This window comes from Chelonoidis abingdonii, chromosome 2, assembly GCF_003597395.2.
Source record: "Chelonoidis abingdonii isolate Lonesome George chromosome 2, CheloAbing_2.0, whole genome shotgun sequence".
In the NCBI taxonomy this organism is placed as follows: Eukaryota; Metazoa; Chordata; order Testudines; family Testudinidae; genus Chelonoidis; species Chelonoidis abingdonii.
In genome coordinates, this window is record NC_133770.1 from 31,087,742 (window position 1) to 31,106,965 (window position 19,224).

The 19,224-nt window shown below is 40.9% G+C and overlaps 1 long non-coding RNA gene across 1 annotated transcript in view; it reads right to left on the reverse strand.

The window, feature by feature from the left end:
* LOC142046308 (uncharacterized) overlaps nucleotides 1-12,281 on the reverse strand; it is a 105,049-nt gene extending 92,768 nt beyond the window's left edge. The window contains exon 1 of the long non-coding RNA XR_012655193.1: nucleotides 12,198-12,281. This is a non-coding gene — a long non-coding RNA (uncharacterized LOC142046308). The remainder of the gene's footprint in view (nucleotides 1-12,197) is intronic.
* Between the last annotated feature and the right edge of the window lie 6,943 nt (nucleotides 12,282-19,224).

Here is a 19,224-nt window from a genome sequence, read left to right on the forward strand (position 1 = left end):
CGATTTGTTCTTTACAAATCCGTGCTGGCTATTCCCTATCACCTTACCACCTTCCAAGTGTTTGCAGATGATTTCTTTAATTACTTGCTCCATTATATTCCCTGGCACAGAAGTTAAACTAACTGGTCTGTAATCTCTCAATATTCATTCTGTATTCCTTCCCATGTGCCATTTCTCTTGCTATATCTTGCATTGTTCATGCTAGTGGCACTTGCCTACAATTACATTCTAATTGGGAGGAGTGAACTGAACTTATTCATGGGGTCTGGGCAGTTGTTTTTGGCTTCCAGCAAAAGACAATGAACAAATAGATTTCGGTGGCTGTTGACAGCTGTTTTGTATACATTTACGTTATCAGGGAAAACACATGTAGATGATCTGAATAAGTAACATGCAAATGTTTTGGAATTAGGTGAATTTAACTTTATCAGATTATCCCCAAGCTAGTTTTAGACCAAATTTAATGGCACTAAACTGAACAATGCTTTCTACTAATTTAGGAAAAGAATTAGTGTTTTTAAAAAACAGCTTTCCCTTTGGTACCTATGGTGCAAGAATTCCTGTCTCATGACAAAACAATGGCAGCATACAGTGCATGCCAATGATCATTATTTAGCAATGTGACCATTTCTCTACTCTGTCCCTCCAACAAGCTTATTGAATCCAAAGCATTTCAATGGCACCTAAGGGCATGTCTTTATTTTCCAGCCAAAAACATCACTATTTTTGGCATTCAGATGTTGGCATCTACAATAGGCTGTAGAAAGAAGCATCTAAAATGAGCTGTAAAGAATAGTGGGCCAGATTCATCCCTGGTGTAACTCCATTGATTTAATTACTCCATAGATAAATGTGGCCCACTGAGCTCTATTATTCTTTCAGTGCACATGGGAACTAGCTATGTAATTCCTCTGTGAACTGAAAGCAGAAATTTTACAGCTGTAAGAACTTTCCCTCCCTCCCTGCTCCCGAGGATATTGGAGATAGACTAAGGAGGAGAGTTTGGTTAGGCTAAGGTTCAGAGCTGAATCTAAATGCAGTATGGAGTTTGAGTTCAAATTAATGGTGCCAAAATCCTATGAATTTGTTCTTAAAACATTTCAACAGCACATGGTTATAATCTTGCAAGATTATCTGATATTTTTTAGATTTTTGCATCTTAAATGGTGGAAATTGTTCTCCTGAGACTACATCCACATCCAAACCAAATGTTGTAAATAGAGTAATAAACTGTAAGACCTGAAGAGGTCTAATCTCAACTCCTCCATAATGCAGGCCATAGACTGTCACCCTGTAATTGCAGGATTATTATTTTGGAAAGATCTTGATTTAAAGATGTCCAGTGATGGTGAACACTTCCCCTGGCAAGCAGTTCCAATGGTTATTTATGCTCAGTGTTTAAAAAAGAAATCTGGTTTCCAGTTTAAATTTTCTGACTTTTGACCATTGGATTTAGCTGCAACTTTATCTTGTATATGAAAGAGCTTTCTACTATAGGATAACTTCTTCTGTGAGCAGTTATAGACCACAATCAAGTTGCCTCTTAACCTTCCTCTTGACAAGCTAAGTGGATTGAGTTGCTGAAATCTCTCTAGATTTGGATCCAGTCTAGTGCCAATAGCATTTTGCATGGCGTCAGGTCCAGGGATTTGAATCCAACCTCTCCTCTGCCTCTCATAAAATTCAGAGGAAATCTTTTACACCTTTCTTTCCTTCTTTCATGTCTATGAGGCACATAACACTTTGGTACCTACACACCAAACAAAATTGTTAAGAAACAATGGAGTCTAAAACAAATGATGTTCTTCTGTCTATTCTGCTGATTACAGGGAGGTGTTGGTTTATGTACTCAAGGATTTAGAAAAAGAATTATTTATGGTTGTTGTTCCTAGGAAGACTTTTTTTAAAAATAAAAAATGACCCATCTCAAGGCTAATCAGTGTTTGTAACTCTTTGCCCAGAAGGTACTGGCAGAAGCCAAGTAAAAGAAGATACTTGGAAACACTGGTACTGTGTCCAGGATGCGAATAGATTATTAGATAAATAACTATTGTTACTCTTGCTTGCATAGAAAGGGTTCAGCTGATTGCTAGATTTATGTTTGGAAGGATTTTTGCATGGTGACACTTTAGCAGGAATTTTGAGGAGGTTAGTTTCACCTTGGTCTGGTACATTCCATAGGGGTTATCTGTTAGAATCATACTGACGCATTCCATATGACTGAATTCATGAAACTGCAGCGTAGGCACTGATGAATCCTTTCTTCCATTTCTGTATTCATTCACCTAGAAGAGGCACTCTCTTAAAAAGACCGTTCTGTGCGACAGAGATGGGAAAAAAACTCAAATCATTCCAGCACTTTGAACCGTACAATTTATTTAAAGAACTGGGACAGATTTAACATGGTCATGGCTGTATTCCCAGGTGTAATACTGTTACCGTACAAAACAAAATTCCCAGAGAAGCACACACTCTTAAGAGTCTACATGTTATATTAAACCACTACATTTTTTTAAAATTGAAGTAATATAGCAATTGCAGAAGTCACAGAATTCTCAGTATCTCAGGTATTGGTCTACTGAGGTAGGTTACTCCAGGATAAAATTGCCACTGGAGCTAAGGAGTGCCAGGTAACAGGAGATGTTGAATGCTCCACCATTGGCACTATGTTAACTGTTATTAATATTTATAATTCAGGAATGATAAACACAGCTTCAAAGTGCACTGAATTGCATTATCTCTATTGCTTTAAGTTAACCTTTGTCTGAGTTAATTAGATATGTGCTCCATTCCTAGGAGATCTATATGGCAAGGCCAACAAATAATATTATTATTATGCTGGAAGGTGCTAATGGCTGCTATCAAGCAGGTATTCGATTTATGACAATCACAGACCAGGTTAGAGCCCATTGGTGTGCTGAGCACCTATGTAGCATCACACCATCTTTCAGGCTAATTGAAAGGAGCAACTGGGACATTTTATGTAATAAGATACTGGGAAACAATAGAAGCCACCGCCCAAGGCAGTGAGCCATACTGCAAAGCTGGATCACAAGCTTACTAATGTGGACTGAGAAGTTCCCTGAGTGCCAACGTATGGGCTAGGAGATGTTTGTCAAACTATGGGTGTGTTCTGGAGCAGAGAACAGGAGAACGGGACAAAGCTAACAGACAATAAAAGAGGTACTGTGAATGTGCGCTGAAAGGGAGCAGAGAGAGAGAGAGCTCCTTGGGTATGGAACTGGCTGGAAAGGAAGGTTTGGGAAGTTTTGAGCAAAGAAACTGCCTGCTGTTGTTGGTTTCTACTGTGTTCAATGAAACAAGACTTTGTGTACGTTCTTTGTAAATAAACAAGATGGCACTAAAGAATGTGCCTGACTCCTATCATCAATTTCTCCTTCTAGCAGAAACAAACTTGCACTGCCCCAAATACGCACTAAATGCTTGGTCCAAAGGGGCAACAATATTAATATTTGCACTTCCATAATTCTTTCAGATGAGGATCTCAAACCACTCTACAACCAATGGCAATGTTAGTAACATGCCCCTATATAGCACCTTTCATACAAGAATTACAAAGCACTTTAAAGTCTTTAATTAAATAAGTCTCATCTCCCCCATCAGGTAGTTAAGTAAATTTCATTATTTCTACAGAAGGTGGCCTTGCCCAAGATCACCACAGAAAGTCAGTGTCAGAATCCCAGCATCCATTCCTATGCTGTATCCACTAGATACATTCTGCTGTCTAAATGTTACTTAATTTTATTAAGCTCTAGCTTTCATTGTTCCTTCACAACCAATAATATTATTCATTAAATCCCACACTGTCAAGTTGCATTTATTATTATATGACAATTTCATGCTAAAACATAAAGAACAATATCCTAAGAAACAGAAACTCATAAAACCAAGCACAGAAGGAAAAATAGATTGTTAGCAGAAGGACCTTCTCCTCTGCAGCTCTGTAATCTGGAACACCTTTCCCATAGCTCATTTTGTCAACTCTCAATCTAATTTCAAAACTCAGTTGAAACCATGTTCCCAGTCCCTAACTATAATGCTTAATCACTTTCTTTTATTATTTGGTCCATACAAGAAAACTCTGGCTTGTTATTGGTTGAAAACTACCATGTGAGAAGTTAACATATAACTCAGCCGAAAGACTGATGCAATATTAATCACATCACACATGTAAACAAGCACAAAATTGCAAGCTTTATCTAGAGCTTGCTGAATGATATAAGCAGTGATTTGGAATATTTTTGCAAACAAAGATAAGGAGTAATGTTTGTATTTCTACTTATAATTTTTCATGGGTATTCTGAAGGCAGTGGAAATATTTGAGTGCTAAAACTTCTATGAATTATGTATTTTCTGTATGAAAATTCAGAGAATTCCTTATTTGTTATACACTATTTGTTATTCTCCGATTGTTATTCATTATAGTTTTGTTTATAAGTTTTTGTCATCCAGTCTGGGAGCTGAAACAATACGATGTGATTTGGGAGACCAGCTTCACATAGTAAATAGTTGAAGTGAACAATTTGAGAACAACAAATAGGCTGAAATATGTTTACATAAAGCTATTCAGGGAATACTTACCAATAACAAATACATTTGCAGAAATCAGGATTATTTCCAGAATGATTCATAAACAATAAGAGGCCCAAATTAGCAAGAAATATTATTTGCAATGGATAAATTGATCAGTCATAAATGCAAAAGAATTCCATGGCATCTATTGTTCTTTTCTTGGGAAATGAATAACAGTATTTTCTGGACCTCTGCTTTAATCTATGCTTTAAAATGTTAGCTGGAGAAGAAGCAAGTATGTCATTTTTCTCCAACTTCAGTTTATATGAAATATGCTATATTTAAAATAATAATATGTAGCTCCAATATGGCACTTTTAATCTTGAAAGCACTTTCCAAACATTAGTCCTCACAATAACTCTCCAAAAGACAGGGGAACAGACTATCCAAAAGACAGGGGAACAGGGGCAGAGAAGCAGTCAGTTAAATCTGATGAAAAATCCATGTAAAATATTTAGGTTCCTGAATTATAGATTTATAGATTTCAGTACCTAATTTAAAAAGCCAAGTTTAAACACATTTGGATTAAGTGACTTGCCCAATACAACAGACAAGAAGGAGTCAAAGCAAGATCCTGTGGATTGTTGAGTACAGCATAGGGTGCTGAGCACCCTAAACTTTTATTAACTCCAAACCTCTTAGGCTCAGACTCTCCATGACAGAGGGACAACTAGAACTTAGAAATTCTTGACTTCCGTCCTGTGCTCAGACCACTAGACCACATCTTGTTCTGAGTGTATGCTATCATCTCAGGCTATGTAGGATGAGTTGTGGCTGAAGTCAGTCATAAATAGCCCACACAATAATTGGGGATTTAGCCATTCATTGCTCGTGACAAATTCCTGGCACAAGGTGCTTAATACTTATACTTGAATCTCTGTTCTTCTGTGAGTTCTAGTCAGATGTTCAATGCCATTTTGATGTAGTGTTTTATGGTTACCCTGTTTGTTTGTTTTTACTCTAAAGGAAGTCTCTGTATCCTCAGGACCACTAAAAAGTGTAGTCACAGAGATCCCAGGTATGTATGAAAAGGTCGCTCCATTTCAGCGGTACGATGTGGGTATTTTTGTTTTGTTTTAAGGTCTGACATTAGCTAGAAATGATAACTTTGTCTTACTTATCAAAATGACAACACTGCAGAGGAAGCTGGTCTGAAAACGGGATCCCTGTATCTGTATTGCCCTTCTACTGCATGTGTATCACCTGGTCTGTAGAGTGCAGGAGCTAAGACTAATAGCAGAGGCACCATGTGAAAATATTTGCTGTCCCTAGAGGAGCTCTGGGAAGGAATTGTGAGAATTCAGTCACGACTCCACCCATGCTTCCTTCCTCATGTCTGGCCACTACCACTGGCCAGGCTAGTGCATAGTGGGGGACACAATCATGACTCGATTCATTCTTCACCCTTCTCACCTCTTTGCTTTGTACTGGGTGTAGAGTTCCTGCTGTCTGTCTATTTTGTCACCCCTTGGACTAAAATCATTATATGCTCAACCATAAAGCAGCCATGCAGAAGGGTACGAGGACTCCCCTGGACTAATCAAAATCTAGCTGTGATGTATTGGTGTATCATACCTACAGTACTTACTGCTCCTTACACATAAACCTCTCACAACTTCAATCCTATACAGAGTATCAATCTGGAAATTGACCTGTTTCCTAAACACCAAAAACAATTCTTTGCACTATATGTAGCCTGCAGAGCTATGAGTTAAAGAAAGAATCTTCTATTTATGAATGTTTGCCTAGATATGTATAACCACACTTGTTAAATAACAAAACAAAAACAGATGGAAACAGAATGACGCTCACCAATATGGTATTGAAAAATTGTTCATTGTCGTGTACAGTTCCTGGTTTCTGTCACAATGAAATTTCATCTCAATATTTTACCCATTTACATCTGTTCATGAGAATATTTTTAATCCTAAACATTTGTATTTCCCAAGCTTGGAACCAAGCATAAATGCACTCAGGTAACTAACATCAGACATTTACACACATAACATTTTTTTTTTTTTTTATGTTTTCTTTCCTCAGTATATCTACACTCTACTTTCTTCACAGGCAGTTTTTAAACAAGAAAATGTAGCTACTCTACTTGCCTTACAGGAATTTTTTTTAGAGACTAATGAAAAATAACAATCACCGGGATGGTGCTAAAAATTTGATGGGACTACTCTACTGAGTGAACTCACACATCAGTGTCTGTGTTCAAACTCAGTGGGGTTACTCAAGTGAGTAAAGTTACATATCCAAGCATTTGCAGGCTTGGACCCTATAATGATAGTATTTTAAATAATCAAACGTTAATACTTTGTGTCCAAGAATGACCTAAGGTGCTCACACTCTTTGGGTGGAAAAGGCTTTGTGCAGTGTCATGAAGGAAAGCCCATATGTTCTTGGTCTCGGGAGAAGTGCTTTAAAATAGAAGCATCATAATGTCTCTTGAGTCAGTGCGTTTTGCTGAATGCAAAGTCACTCTGTGGTCATTCCCTGGAGGAAATCTGAGTAATGTAAAAATTTTCTGCCCTCTGACTTGACTGCATGGGTGGCTGAGCTATTTTACCACTCCGGAAGTCTTGAATAGCAAAAGTGCTGATCAGAGAGTAAAATTTGCAGCACTGTTTTCCTTCTCTATTCACTTACTTTAACGTTTTATTTTGATATATTATAATTTTATGGAGTCATTTGGTTTTTTGTTTTTTTCTGGTAAGAGGCCTGGAAAAAATCCTATAAAGCTTGAAACAGTATTAAAACAGTAATAGTCTCTTGCTTAAAAAATGAATGTGAATTGTGAAAGAGGCAGAGTATAAATTTAATGTTAGAGGAAGGAAAGAAGATAGAAAACAAAAGGATAAATAGCTAGATCCCTTAGCATATCTGTATGCATGCACATATGTACTTTCTTTTTCAATATATAAATATATGTATTCAGAAACACACGTGTGCACACACATGCACATATAGTTATACTGTATAAAGATACAAGCACACACTCACATTCCTGCATTGCTTGTTTACCAAAACCTCCCATTTAAGTTTTGGATATACTGACATACACCACATAAAATGTATCAGCATTGATCTAATTAAAAACCCTTTCAGTCTGCCATCATTGTTTTTTAATCATTTCCACAACTTGTTTCCTCCAGAATGCAGTATTTCTGGGAATAATATTGTAGAATAAGAATTGCTGAGGGATTGTAGTTGATGCTATAATGTCATTCCTGGAAGTGATAATAGATCCTTATAGTTACTTACAGTGCCTTTTCATCTCAGAGGAGCCCAAATTGATCTACAAACTTTTTAATATATTAAATGCTTTATTCAAATATTTAAGATTTAAGTAAAAGTTCCTCATCACACGCACTCCAAAGTCTATTCACTCCTAGTCCCACACAAATACATTGTGCGTACAGTTAGTGTTATGTGAAAACTTCTTTGTATGATTGCTAGGTTAATGTTCCTGATCCACCCCTGGCCACTTATTGTTTTTGTCCATCTGTTATATCTTGTCCCTAACCAAGATTGTAAGATTTTTAGGTTAGGGACTGTCACTTTGTTACATGTTTGTGCAGCACCTGATCCTGATCCCTGACTGGGGAATCCTGGTGCTGTTGTAATGGCAAATAAATAATAAATCATTTGACCAAACTAGAAAGACACATCGGATACATAATTTGAAAACTGAATTTACAATTTTTCCCCTTTAATATACAAAATCACATCACTGACCACTGGCATACAGTTACCACAGGATAATTAAATGTCAGAAGTCAAGAAATATGATACCTGTTTTAGCCAAGAGAGATTTCAGGAAACAGTATGCATTTATGTGAGTATTTTGGGTCTTTCCTTTCACAGGCGTACAGCATTCTGGGCAGACATATGCACTGGCATGTTGATTTCTTTGGGAGATCTTTCAAATAGTGTACATACAGATGCAATGCTCGAGGTACATGCATGATAGCATACCTGCATCTCTGGAATTTCACACTTGTGTCCATTTATTTCCATGTGAAGTTAATTTCCTTTTCCCATTTGTTGCTTTATCATTCAAACAAAAGGATGTAAATCAATCAGTCATTATGGCTGAGAATATAAACTCCCATAAAACAGGAAATCCAAAAGTTGTTTCCTTGGCCTCAGCCCTTTCCTATGTAACACACTAGCTAAGCATTGTTATTGTTATATATATTATGATTGTGTCTTGGGGCAATTGGAGGGCAGGGCTCCATTGTGCTAAGTGCTGTACAAACAGAGAATAAGAGACAGTCACTGTCTGTAATTTAAGTAGATGAGACAGATGAAGGATGGGGAAGGACTATACCATCCAAGCAGAATTATGTGCATGCCACTAGTTTTTGTTTGGGAGGGTATTTAAATCTTTTCGGTGTGGTTGAGGGAGGAGACAAAAAGACAAAGGAAGGGAGAGGACATTGAAGGAAGGAGGGTAAGGGGTCAGGGAAGGAAGGAGAGATGCATGGAGGGAGTTGGAGGGATGCTGAGGTTAGAGACTATGAGGGCAGGCACAGAATCAGGCTAGCGCAAACAGACAATGAGCATACCTCTCAAGTGGTTGGATTACATAAAATAGAGTATGAATCTGCTAGTGCTTCGAAACTGACAGTAGAGGCTCGTGCATTTAGTTCTAGACGTTCATGAGTTCAGCCAATCACAGATATGCTTCAGTCATCGCAGTGCAGTTAAATTGGCCATGCACACAAGCAGAATGCAACTTTGCTGCACATATTACAAGCTTAACAAGAATTTGCTTGCAAATTCTACTGTGCATTTACAGTATGAGCTTTTCAAAGGCCACAAACTTGGACAAATCAAATCCACTTTCTCCAAAACACTCAATATAGGCTAAAGTCTAACTCTTTACCCTCAGCTGCTTCAGCAGCAGAGCTGTTTTAAAACAGTCATAGGAGCTTTTTACAATGGGAAAAGAGTATTTTTTCATTTCTCTGCCATACTCAAAGGCAACTTGAAAAATGAAAGCTTTGGAAATTTATTAACCACTCAAAAATAAAACAAGGATTAGAATGGAAAATGATATACAAAGTTACAGTGAGCCTTGAGGCTGCTGTTATATCATTCTTGCAGTAAAAAAGACAAAGAATATTCATGAAATTAGTTGGGAAGGATGCATGTGTGTACTAGACTTCTGCACAAAGTCTGATGGTGACTGATTACTGTTTGTGCAATGAGTTTGGTGCCGTGCTTTACTTTCCCAAGTTAGGATGTGCAGGACAGCACAGCAAGTTTAGCCAGCCTGCTTAAGGACAAACAAAAAAATAGATTAGGATGCTGAAAAGTGGGACAATCCAAAAACAGTAGGACATCTGGCCACCCTGTATGAGCTGAAATGCAACAGCTGTTTAAGTGTCACAGGAACCTTCCACATGGGAACTGCCACTCCAGGTCAGATTTTAGGTACCAGTACTTCAGAGGGAGATGTAATACTCTTCTAATAGGCAATTAAGCAACAATTTGCCAATGGAGAAAATGTCTTCTTAATCCCAGACATTTGGTATATGATTTATATCCAGAAGAATATGGATATTCTAATAATTCATGGAAATGTCTCATCCTTTCTCCATAGATTCGTAGATTATTAGGCTAGAAGGAGCCACTGTGATCATCTAATGTGACCTCCCATATAGCACAGGCCACAGGACCTCCCTGAATTAATTCCTGTTTGAACTAGAGCAGATCTTTTAGGAAAACATCCCATTTGGATGTTTAAATAGCTAGTGATGGAGGAACCACCACAACCCTTGGTTAGTTGTGCTCAGGGTTTATTACCTTCACTGTTTAAAACATGGGCCTCTGTGATGGCATAGAGCAGGTGGTCAACCTGAGCCTGAGAAAGAGCCAGAATTTAACAATCTACGTTGCTAAAGAGCCACAGTCATACATCAGCAGTCCCCCATCAGCTTCCCAACTCCTCCCACCCACTGGCAGCCTCGCCGTTCAGCGCCTACCCCTCCCTCCCCGCATCTCTCGATCGGCTCTTCCATAGCATGCAGGAGGCTCGGGGGAGGCGGGGAGGGGGAGGAATGAGGGCAGGGCAGGCTAAGGGGCGGGAAAAAGTGGAGTGGGGACAGGGCCAGTGGCAGAGCCAGGGTTTGAGCAGTAAGCACCCCCCGACCCTTTGGAAAGTTGGCACCTGTAGTTCCAGCCCCAGAGTTGGTGCCTGTACAAGGAGGCACATATTAACTTCTGAAGAGCCGCATGTGGCTTCGGAGCCACAGGTTGGCCACCCTTGGGATAGAGAAACTAGACACTGACAGGGAAGGGGGTAAAGAGACTCTGTGCTAAGGTGTTTCCTCCCCTCTGGCTCTCCCAGTTATGCAAGATATGAAAGGAAGAAGCTGCAGTCACCAAAGGGGAAGCCATGAGGCAGGACTTCTGAAGCAGCATGAGGAGCCACCATGCCAGATACCGCTTCCCCCCCCCATCCCCCAGATCTGTGATGAATCCAGCAAACCCCTGGAGCAAGGCTGGTAGGAAAACACTGACTCAGCTACCTGGCTGAGGACTCCAGTAAAGCCTTGAAGTAAGGTGGTGCCACTGACCATTTCCCTTTCTGTTGATTCTGGGAGAGACTTGTTCTCTGTGGGGTTTCAACTTCTGCTTGTCCGCATGCATACCAAAATAAGCAGGTCAGTAAGGGCAAAGTCCACTGCAAGGACTAAGGGGCTGGGGCCTGGATTAGGCTGACCTTGTGGTGATAACTATGCATGCCCCAGGGACACTCTTAGGCCTGGTCTACACTGGAGGGGTGTTGATATAAGATACGCAACTTCAGCTATGGGAATACCGTAGCTGAAGTCGAAGTATCTTATTCTGACTTACCTCTCGTCCTCACCGCGCAGGATCGAAGTCCGCGGCTCCCCCACCGACTCCGCTACGGCTGCTCACTCTGGTGGAGTCCCAGAGTCGACAAGGAGTGCGTTTGGGGATTGACATATCGCGTCTAGATAAGATTCGATATATCGATCCCCAATAAATTGATCACTACCCGCCGATACGGGTAGTGATCACTACCAGATAAGGCAGGTAGTCTGGACGTACCCTCATAACCTTATTTCCAGTCTGAATTTGTCTAGCTTCAGCTTCCAGCCACTGGATCTTGTTATAGCTTTGTCAACTGGTTGAAGAGCCCATTATCAAATTCCTGTTCCAGACGTAAGTTCTTATAAACTGTGATCCAGTCACCCCTTAGCTTTCTTTTTTAAGCTAAGCAGAGTGAACTTCTTGAGTCTGTCCCTGGAAGGCATGTTTTCCAATACTTTAATCATTCTAAGTTCTTTGCCTCAGTATCATGCTGTGGCAGTGAGTCCTACATACTCACTCTTTAGGATAAAATATGAAGAACGAATTGAAACAGAAGGAAGAAATTTGATAAGAAAAATACAATTACCCTAACTTAAATATGACCAGGAGGCCAAGGATAATCTTTAAAAAAATAACCTAGATTTCTTAGTGACCACACATGATTTTATATCTCTCCGAAAAGATAGCATCTCCAAATATCATGCTGGGGCATTGGTTCCATGCTTACTCCAAAAAAAAAAAAAAAAGTCACCTACTTGTTTATCAGCATCAATTGGCACAGTATTAGATATTTTGCTTGCGTATCTTGCCATCCAAATACTGACCAGGCTCAGAGCTGCTTGTAACAGCTGATAAGATCATAAACTAAGTAGTGTAGCTGTGTCACTGAGATGGTGTTTCTAAAGAGGTCATTAAATTCCCATTGGTCAGAGTTGCTATAGTTAGACTGAGCAACTTTTTCTCTCTCCAAGTATGAGCATGTATTTTAAACTATTTATGTTCAAATGATATGTGCCAGGATCCGAATAGTCACTGGAGATATGAAATGACGTGACAGGTGCACATGCTACAGCTGTGTACTTCCTGCTGCTGCCATATGCTGTTTTTGATTTTTAACTATTTATATGAGAGTTTGAATGTGAAGTTTTATGATAACCCACAAAACTCATCAGCACAAAAACACATTCTCATGAGAGACAGAACTGCTGGTCTGTGTCACCATTCTGAAACCAGCACCATTTGGGAAGGACGCAAATAAAAGATGTTAATTCAAACACGAGTTGCCTCAAAGCAGGCCATTTAAGTTATGGTGTCCCTTCAGATGCTTAAATTACATGTTCCCCCTGCCAATAGGAAATCTCTGCAGGTCATTTGACATTACGCTGATTTAAATTTATATTAATTCTAGCTCAGTGCTATAAGGCAGCCATCAACTTTCTCAGAACTAACAGAGGTCTGGATGGTTTAACTTAATAGCTGAGGTAAGCAAAACAAAACCTTTATAAAATGTAAACACAACTTACTCACTAAAACATTCTAAGCAAGTCTCCATATTCAAAATTTGAAATTATTAAAACCTTAAAATTAAAACATATTTTAACTCCCTGAAATAAGTCTTCCTGAATGAAAAAAAATCATTTATCTATAACCTACTTGATAAGAGTATATTTATTCAAAAGTACATGAAGTACTTTGATTACACAACTCAGTATGTGCTAAACTCAGACCACTTAAAGATGGCTCAAAAGCCCATATCACAAAAATAATACTATATCAGAAGGAGGAGAAACTTAGGATCACTTACATTAACAATGGTTTACCCCTCAAACCTCATAAAGGTAGCAATAACAATAATCAATATTCCAGAGCTGAACTGCAATGGACAGAAATGCAATAAAATACAACGCAACCAAAAGGCCTAAAAGTTTTTGGATAGGATAGGTCTGGGGATTAGGAATAGGCGATGGAGCCTTTCAACTTCAGGTTCTTATGATCATATTTGATCTGGGTTGGTAGAGGCTGAACGTTGTTAACAATCAATGACTGTTAGCCTATGATCTTTGTCTTATAAAATATCCCTCCGATCTTACGAAAACAGTGTCTTTTTTTAATTCAAAATTATTCAGTGGAATTCACTGTGCAGGAAAGAGAAGTCTAAGGGCCAAGACTGTGTGTGAAAATAATTCTGAGTCCTAGTTTCTACAATACACAGAGAAAGCCTCCAACATTTAATATTCTTTTTGGCAACATCGAGGCCTTCTAGAAATGGTGCATTCAGGAGTGACACTATTTGGTGTGAGGTTGTACTATTCCTGCCTGTGCTGTACCTGAACTGTGACTAAGCTGCACTTAGTAATAGCCTCAGTTCAGCAATCAGTATAGTGGCACCAGTGCTGATCCTGGGTGTATACAAGATTGAACCAAGGTTGGATCAACTGAGCAAATCAGAGTTAACCCCAAATACTAATAAAGGTAAACTTAAATTAAGCTAAATCATTGCAAAAATCCCTGTGTATCCTTGTCTATGCTTAGTGGTCAGTACTGGTGCAGCACCAATTACTGGCCACTCGTTGAATTGAGGCTGTTCTGAGTGAGGCCAACACTTGTGGCAAGTGGCTACAGGGAGCGCCTTTACACAACGGCTGAGTGAAAATCATAATTTTCATCCTAAGAATGCAAGCCCAGATGCTAACTCCCAGGAAGCAATACACCCCAATAGGATAATGCAGTTTAATATTGAAATTACTCAAAATGAACCATTTCAGGTCCGTTCAACACAATGAAATATTCTAATTTGAGGCAAGTTGATTCAAAACAAACTGTTTCATTTTGCCTTTCACAATGGAAAAATCAAGATTTTTTGGCAAAATTGAAATTTTTCCATGGAAAATGTTGATTTTTCTGGAAGCTAAATTTTCCTTCAGAAAATCTTCTGTCAGAAAATTCCCAATCAGCTTTATTCCCCATTGAAATGCTTTGTACCTGTTCTCTAGCATGGCATAGTTTCATGGGTGCTAGCGAACAGGGAAGAATTAGATTAGACTGTGGTCAGGCATGTTTGTCACCATGTCACGGACACCTGCAGTGGTAAAAATACCTGAGCCTGGTCTACAGAGGTACCCATACCATTGCTTGTAAATGGGTGGAAAAATGTCGGGTGTAGACAACAACTGGGAAGGTTGAACATCTCTAGAGTAAAGCAGTCTGAGAAGGAAGGACAGGACCTGATTAAGTACAGGAAAATCTCAAGTGCTTTTTTTCTCACTTTCTTGGGCTTGTTGACTAGGTCTATAATTACACCGATTAGATCCTTGCACCTGGATTAGGTTTAATATGGGTTGTGGAGGGGAGCCAGCCAAGAATAATCAGGCAGCATGGGGTTGGTTGCAAAGGGCAAGTCACACATACTGTGAACCAAACTGTCTCTAGAATTTTCTTTGCAAACTATTCAGGGGTGTAGGTGACCCCATCAACATTCAGGATTGTTATAGCTAGCAAATGAGAGATATGTGGCTCATAATGAAATGTATAGGAAACTGATTCAGCTTTCATTTTCTGCTACTGATAAAAACTGCTATAGTAAATAGGAAAAGCTATTTTTGTTTGTCTGTTTGTTTTTAAGAAGAAAAAGCACCACATTTTCCCTTGTAGAGAGAAAGGGTAACTTATCTTCTTGAAAAAGCAAATATTTTCCTTACACCAACTTTTATTTTCCTAAATATTTGACAGGAGCAGGCTGTACAGTTCTAAACGAATTTAGTCAGCTGCAAACATTGACTCTTGAAGTGTAAAATAAACCTTTACTTTACACATGTCAAGATTGTCACTGTGAGATAATGACAGTTTTTATAATAGGTTGGTGGCAGTTATTTCTAAGTGGAATGAATAAAGTTTTGGTGCCAACTCCTTAAAAAAAATGACAACATGATTATTAACAATTGACTGAATGCAGGAAAGAAACTACCAGCAAAACTGACTGCACTTCTTTTGTGTGTTTGGGAGGCACAAACTGCTCAGTAAATTACAGTGAAGTACAGTTATTTTTAAAGGGCACGCTGCCTCAGTGCAGAAAGGACAACACATCTGAATCCTAGCTTTCAGAAAGATGCCCGTGGGTCCAATCATGAGACAACATGCAAAGTTGACCCTCTCTACTCCCCTGCCCCTTTGTATAGGCCCCAGAGATCCTAATTACAACTTTCTCTGTGCTAACTTTAAGGGACTGTGTCCTGGGTGTCCAGCCATCCAATCTAAGGGTATGTCCATACTGTAATCATAGGGTGTGATTGCATATGGAAACATATCTTAATTAGACTGGATAACAGAGAAGTGAAGTTATGGTAGCATGGATGTCAGTGTGGGCTGTGTAAGCCCACCCAGAACCCTGGCTACCCACTCAGAGGGCTAGCCTGTTCTGAAGTCCATGCTTTCACAGCTTCACTGCTCCGATACTCAAGCTAGCTGGAATAAAGAATACTTTCTGGTTGTTCTCTTCTACAAGTCTGCAGGGAGACCTGCATAGCTGAACACCCATAATCTATTTTCAGGGGACAGCCAGCTAAGGTTTACAGCTTCCCCTGATCATAGAGCAGCAAGAAAGGAATGAGTCCTGTTCCTGCTGCCAGTGTTGGTAGACTGAGCACAAGGGGCATACACACACACTGGAAGGCTTCACTCTTGTCCTACAGGGACAGCCTCAGGCTGTGCAAACGCTATCAATCAAAGGGTATGTCTACACTATGGGATTATACCGATTTTACAGAAACTGGTTTTTTAAACAGATTGTATAAAGTCGAGTGCACGTGGCCACATTAAGCATATTAATTTGGCAGTGTGCGTCCATGTACCGAGGCTGGTGTCGATTTCCGGAGCGTTGCACTGTGGGTAGCTATCCCACAGCTATCCTGTAGTTCCCGCAGTTTCCCCCGCCCTTGGAATTCTGGGTTGAGATCCCAGTGCCTGATGGGGCAAAAAACATTGTCGCAGGTGGTTCTGGGTACAGTCTCACCCCTCCCTCCGTGAAAGCAGCAGACAACCATTTCGTGCCTTTTTTCCTGGGTGAACTGTGCAAATGCCATAGCACAGCAAGCATGGACCCTGCTAAGCTCAAGACAGCAATCATGGACATTGTAAACACCTCGCGCATTATCATGTCGTCTATGCTGAACCAGAACCTGCAAAACCAGGCGAGCAGGAAGTGGCTACAGCAGCGCGGTGACGAGAGTGATGAGGACATGGAGACAGAATTCTCTCAAACCGCGGGCCCCTGCCCTTTGGAGATCCTGCTGGTAATGGGGCAGGTCCTAGCCATTGAACGCCAATTTGGGGCCCGGGAAACAAGCACAGACTGGTGGGACCACATAGTTTTGCAGGTTTGGGATGATTCCCAGTGGCTGCAAAAGTTTCGCATGCGTAAGGGTACTTTCATGGAACTTTGTGACTTGCTTTCCCTTGCCCTGAAATGCCAGAATACCAAGATGAGAGCAGCCCTCACAGTGGAGAAGCGAGTGGCAATAGCCCTGGGAAGCTTGCAACGCCAGACAGCTACCGGTCAGTCGGGAATCAATTTGGAGTGGGCAAATCTACTGTGGGGGCTGCTGTGATGCAAGTAGCCAAAGCAATCATTAAGCTGCTGCTCCGAAAGGTTGTGACTCTGGGAAATGTGCAGGTCATAGTGGATGGCTTTGCTGCAATGGGATCCCTAACTTGTGGTGGTGCAATAGATGGAACCCATATCCCTATCTTGGCACCGGAGCACCAGGGCACCCAGTACATAAACCGCAAGGGTACTTTTCCATGGTGCTGCAAGCACTGGTGGATCACAAGGGACGTTTCACCAACATCCACGTGGATAGCAGGAAGGTTCATGACGCTCGCGTCTTCAGGAACACTACTCTGTTTAAATGGCTGCAGCAAGGGAATTACTTCCCAGACCAGAAAATAACAGTTAGGGATGTTGAAATGCCTGTAGTTATCCTGGGGGACCCAGCCTACACCTTGATGCCATGGCTCATGAAGCCATACACAGGCAGCCTGGACAGTAGTCAGGATTGTTCAACTACAGGCTGAGCAAGTGCAGAATGGTGGTAGAATGTGCATTTGGCCATTTAAAGGTGCGCTGGTGCACATTACAGACTCGCTCAGACCTCAGCCAAACCAATGTCCCCTTTGTTATTGCTGCTTGCTGTGTGCTCCACAATCTCTGTGAGAGTAAGGGGGAGACCTTTTATGGTGGGGTGGGAGGCTGAGGAAATCACCTGGCTGCTGATTACGTGCAGCCAGACACCAGGGCGATTAGAAGAGCACATTAGGAAGCGGTGTGCATCAGAGAAGCTTTGAAAACAGTTTCATCAGGGCCAGGGTACGGTATGACTGCTGTGTTTGTTTCCCCTTGATGAACCCCCCCCCCTTGATTGACTCATTCCCTGTAAATAACCCACCCTCCCCCTTCGATTACAGCTTGCTTAAGGAAATAAAGTCACTATCATTTAAAAATCATGTATTCTTTATTAATTCATTATAAAAAGAGGAGAGAACTGACAAGATAGCCCGGGTGTGGTTTGGGAGGAGGATAGGAGGGAAGGAAAAGGCCACTAAAAAAATTTCAAAATAATGACAGCCTTTTGGTTGGGCTGTCCATGGGGTGGAGTGGGGGGTGCATGGAGCCTCCCCCAAGTGTTCTTACACGTCTGGGTGAGGAGGATATGGAACATGGTGAGGGGTGAGGGTGGTTATACAGGGCTGCAGCGGCACTCTGTGATCCTGCTGCTGTTCCTGAAGCTCCACCAGATGCCGGAGCATGTCAGTTTGATCACGCAGCAGCCCCAGAGTTGCATCCCGCCACCGCTGATCTTCCTGCCTACACCTCTGATCTTCCTGCCGCCATCTCTCATCTCGAGCGTCCCTGCTGTCCTCACGTTCACTGGCATCTTTCCTGTAATTTGATACCATGTCCTTCCACTCATTCAAATGAGCTCTTTCATTGCGGGTCACTTCCATGATTTCCCGAGAACATTTCGTCTCGCGTCTTTTTTTCCGCCGCCTTATCTGAGATAGCCTTCGGGATGGAGTAGGGAGGCTTGAAAAAATTTGCAGCTGCATGAGGGAGGAAAAAAGGGAGAGAAGTATTTAAAAAGATACATTTTACAGAACAATGCTTATACTCTTTCACGGTGAACAACACTATTCACCTTACATAGCACATGTGATTTGACTACAAGGTCACATTTTGCATCTTAATATTAGGTGCTGCAGCTCTGGTGTTAGAGATCTCACAGACGCAGGTTCGGGCAGCAGAATTTGGCTTGCATGAGGCCATGGTAAGCCATTGTCTTCTGCAGCCTTCATATATCCAGCGCCCTCCTTTACCAAATAGCAAGCAAAGCCCGTTCAGTGCTGCTTCTTTCCTGTTAACATGCAGCAGTAGAAACCACCCCCGCCATCCAATTCTCTGAGATGATCGCTTTACCCCTCCTCCCACCGCTTGGCTGGTATCATGGAAGATCACTGCTAGCCAATCGCGAAAAAGCTCAGTGCCAATCACCTGTCCCCCTTCCCCCTGCTTGGCTACCTGCAAGGAAGGATTTCTTTTAAGCCACAGGCAAACAGCCCAGTAGGAATGGCCATCTCTGTGCCCTTAATTAAAATCTGGAATTTCAACCAGGTTACCATGAATGATATCACTCTCCTGAGGATAACACAGTGAGATAAAGAACGGATGTTGCTTCAATGCCAACAAACACCGGGACCATATGCAGCTAGGCCTTGTCATGCAATGATACC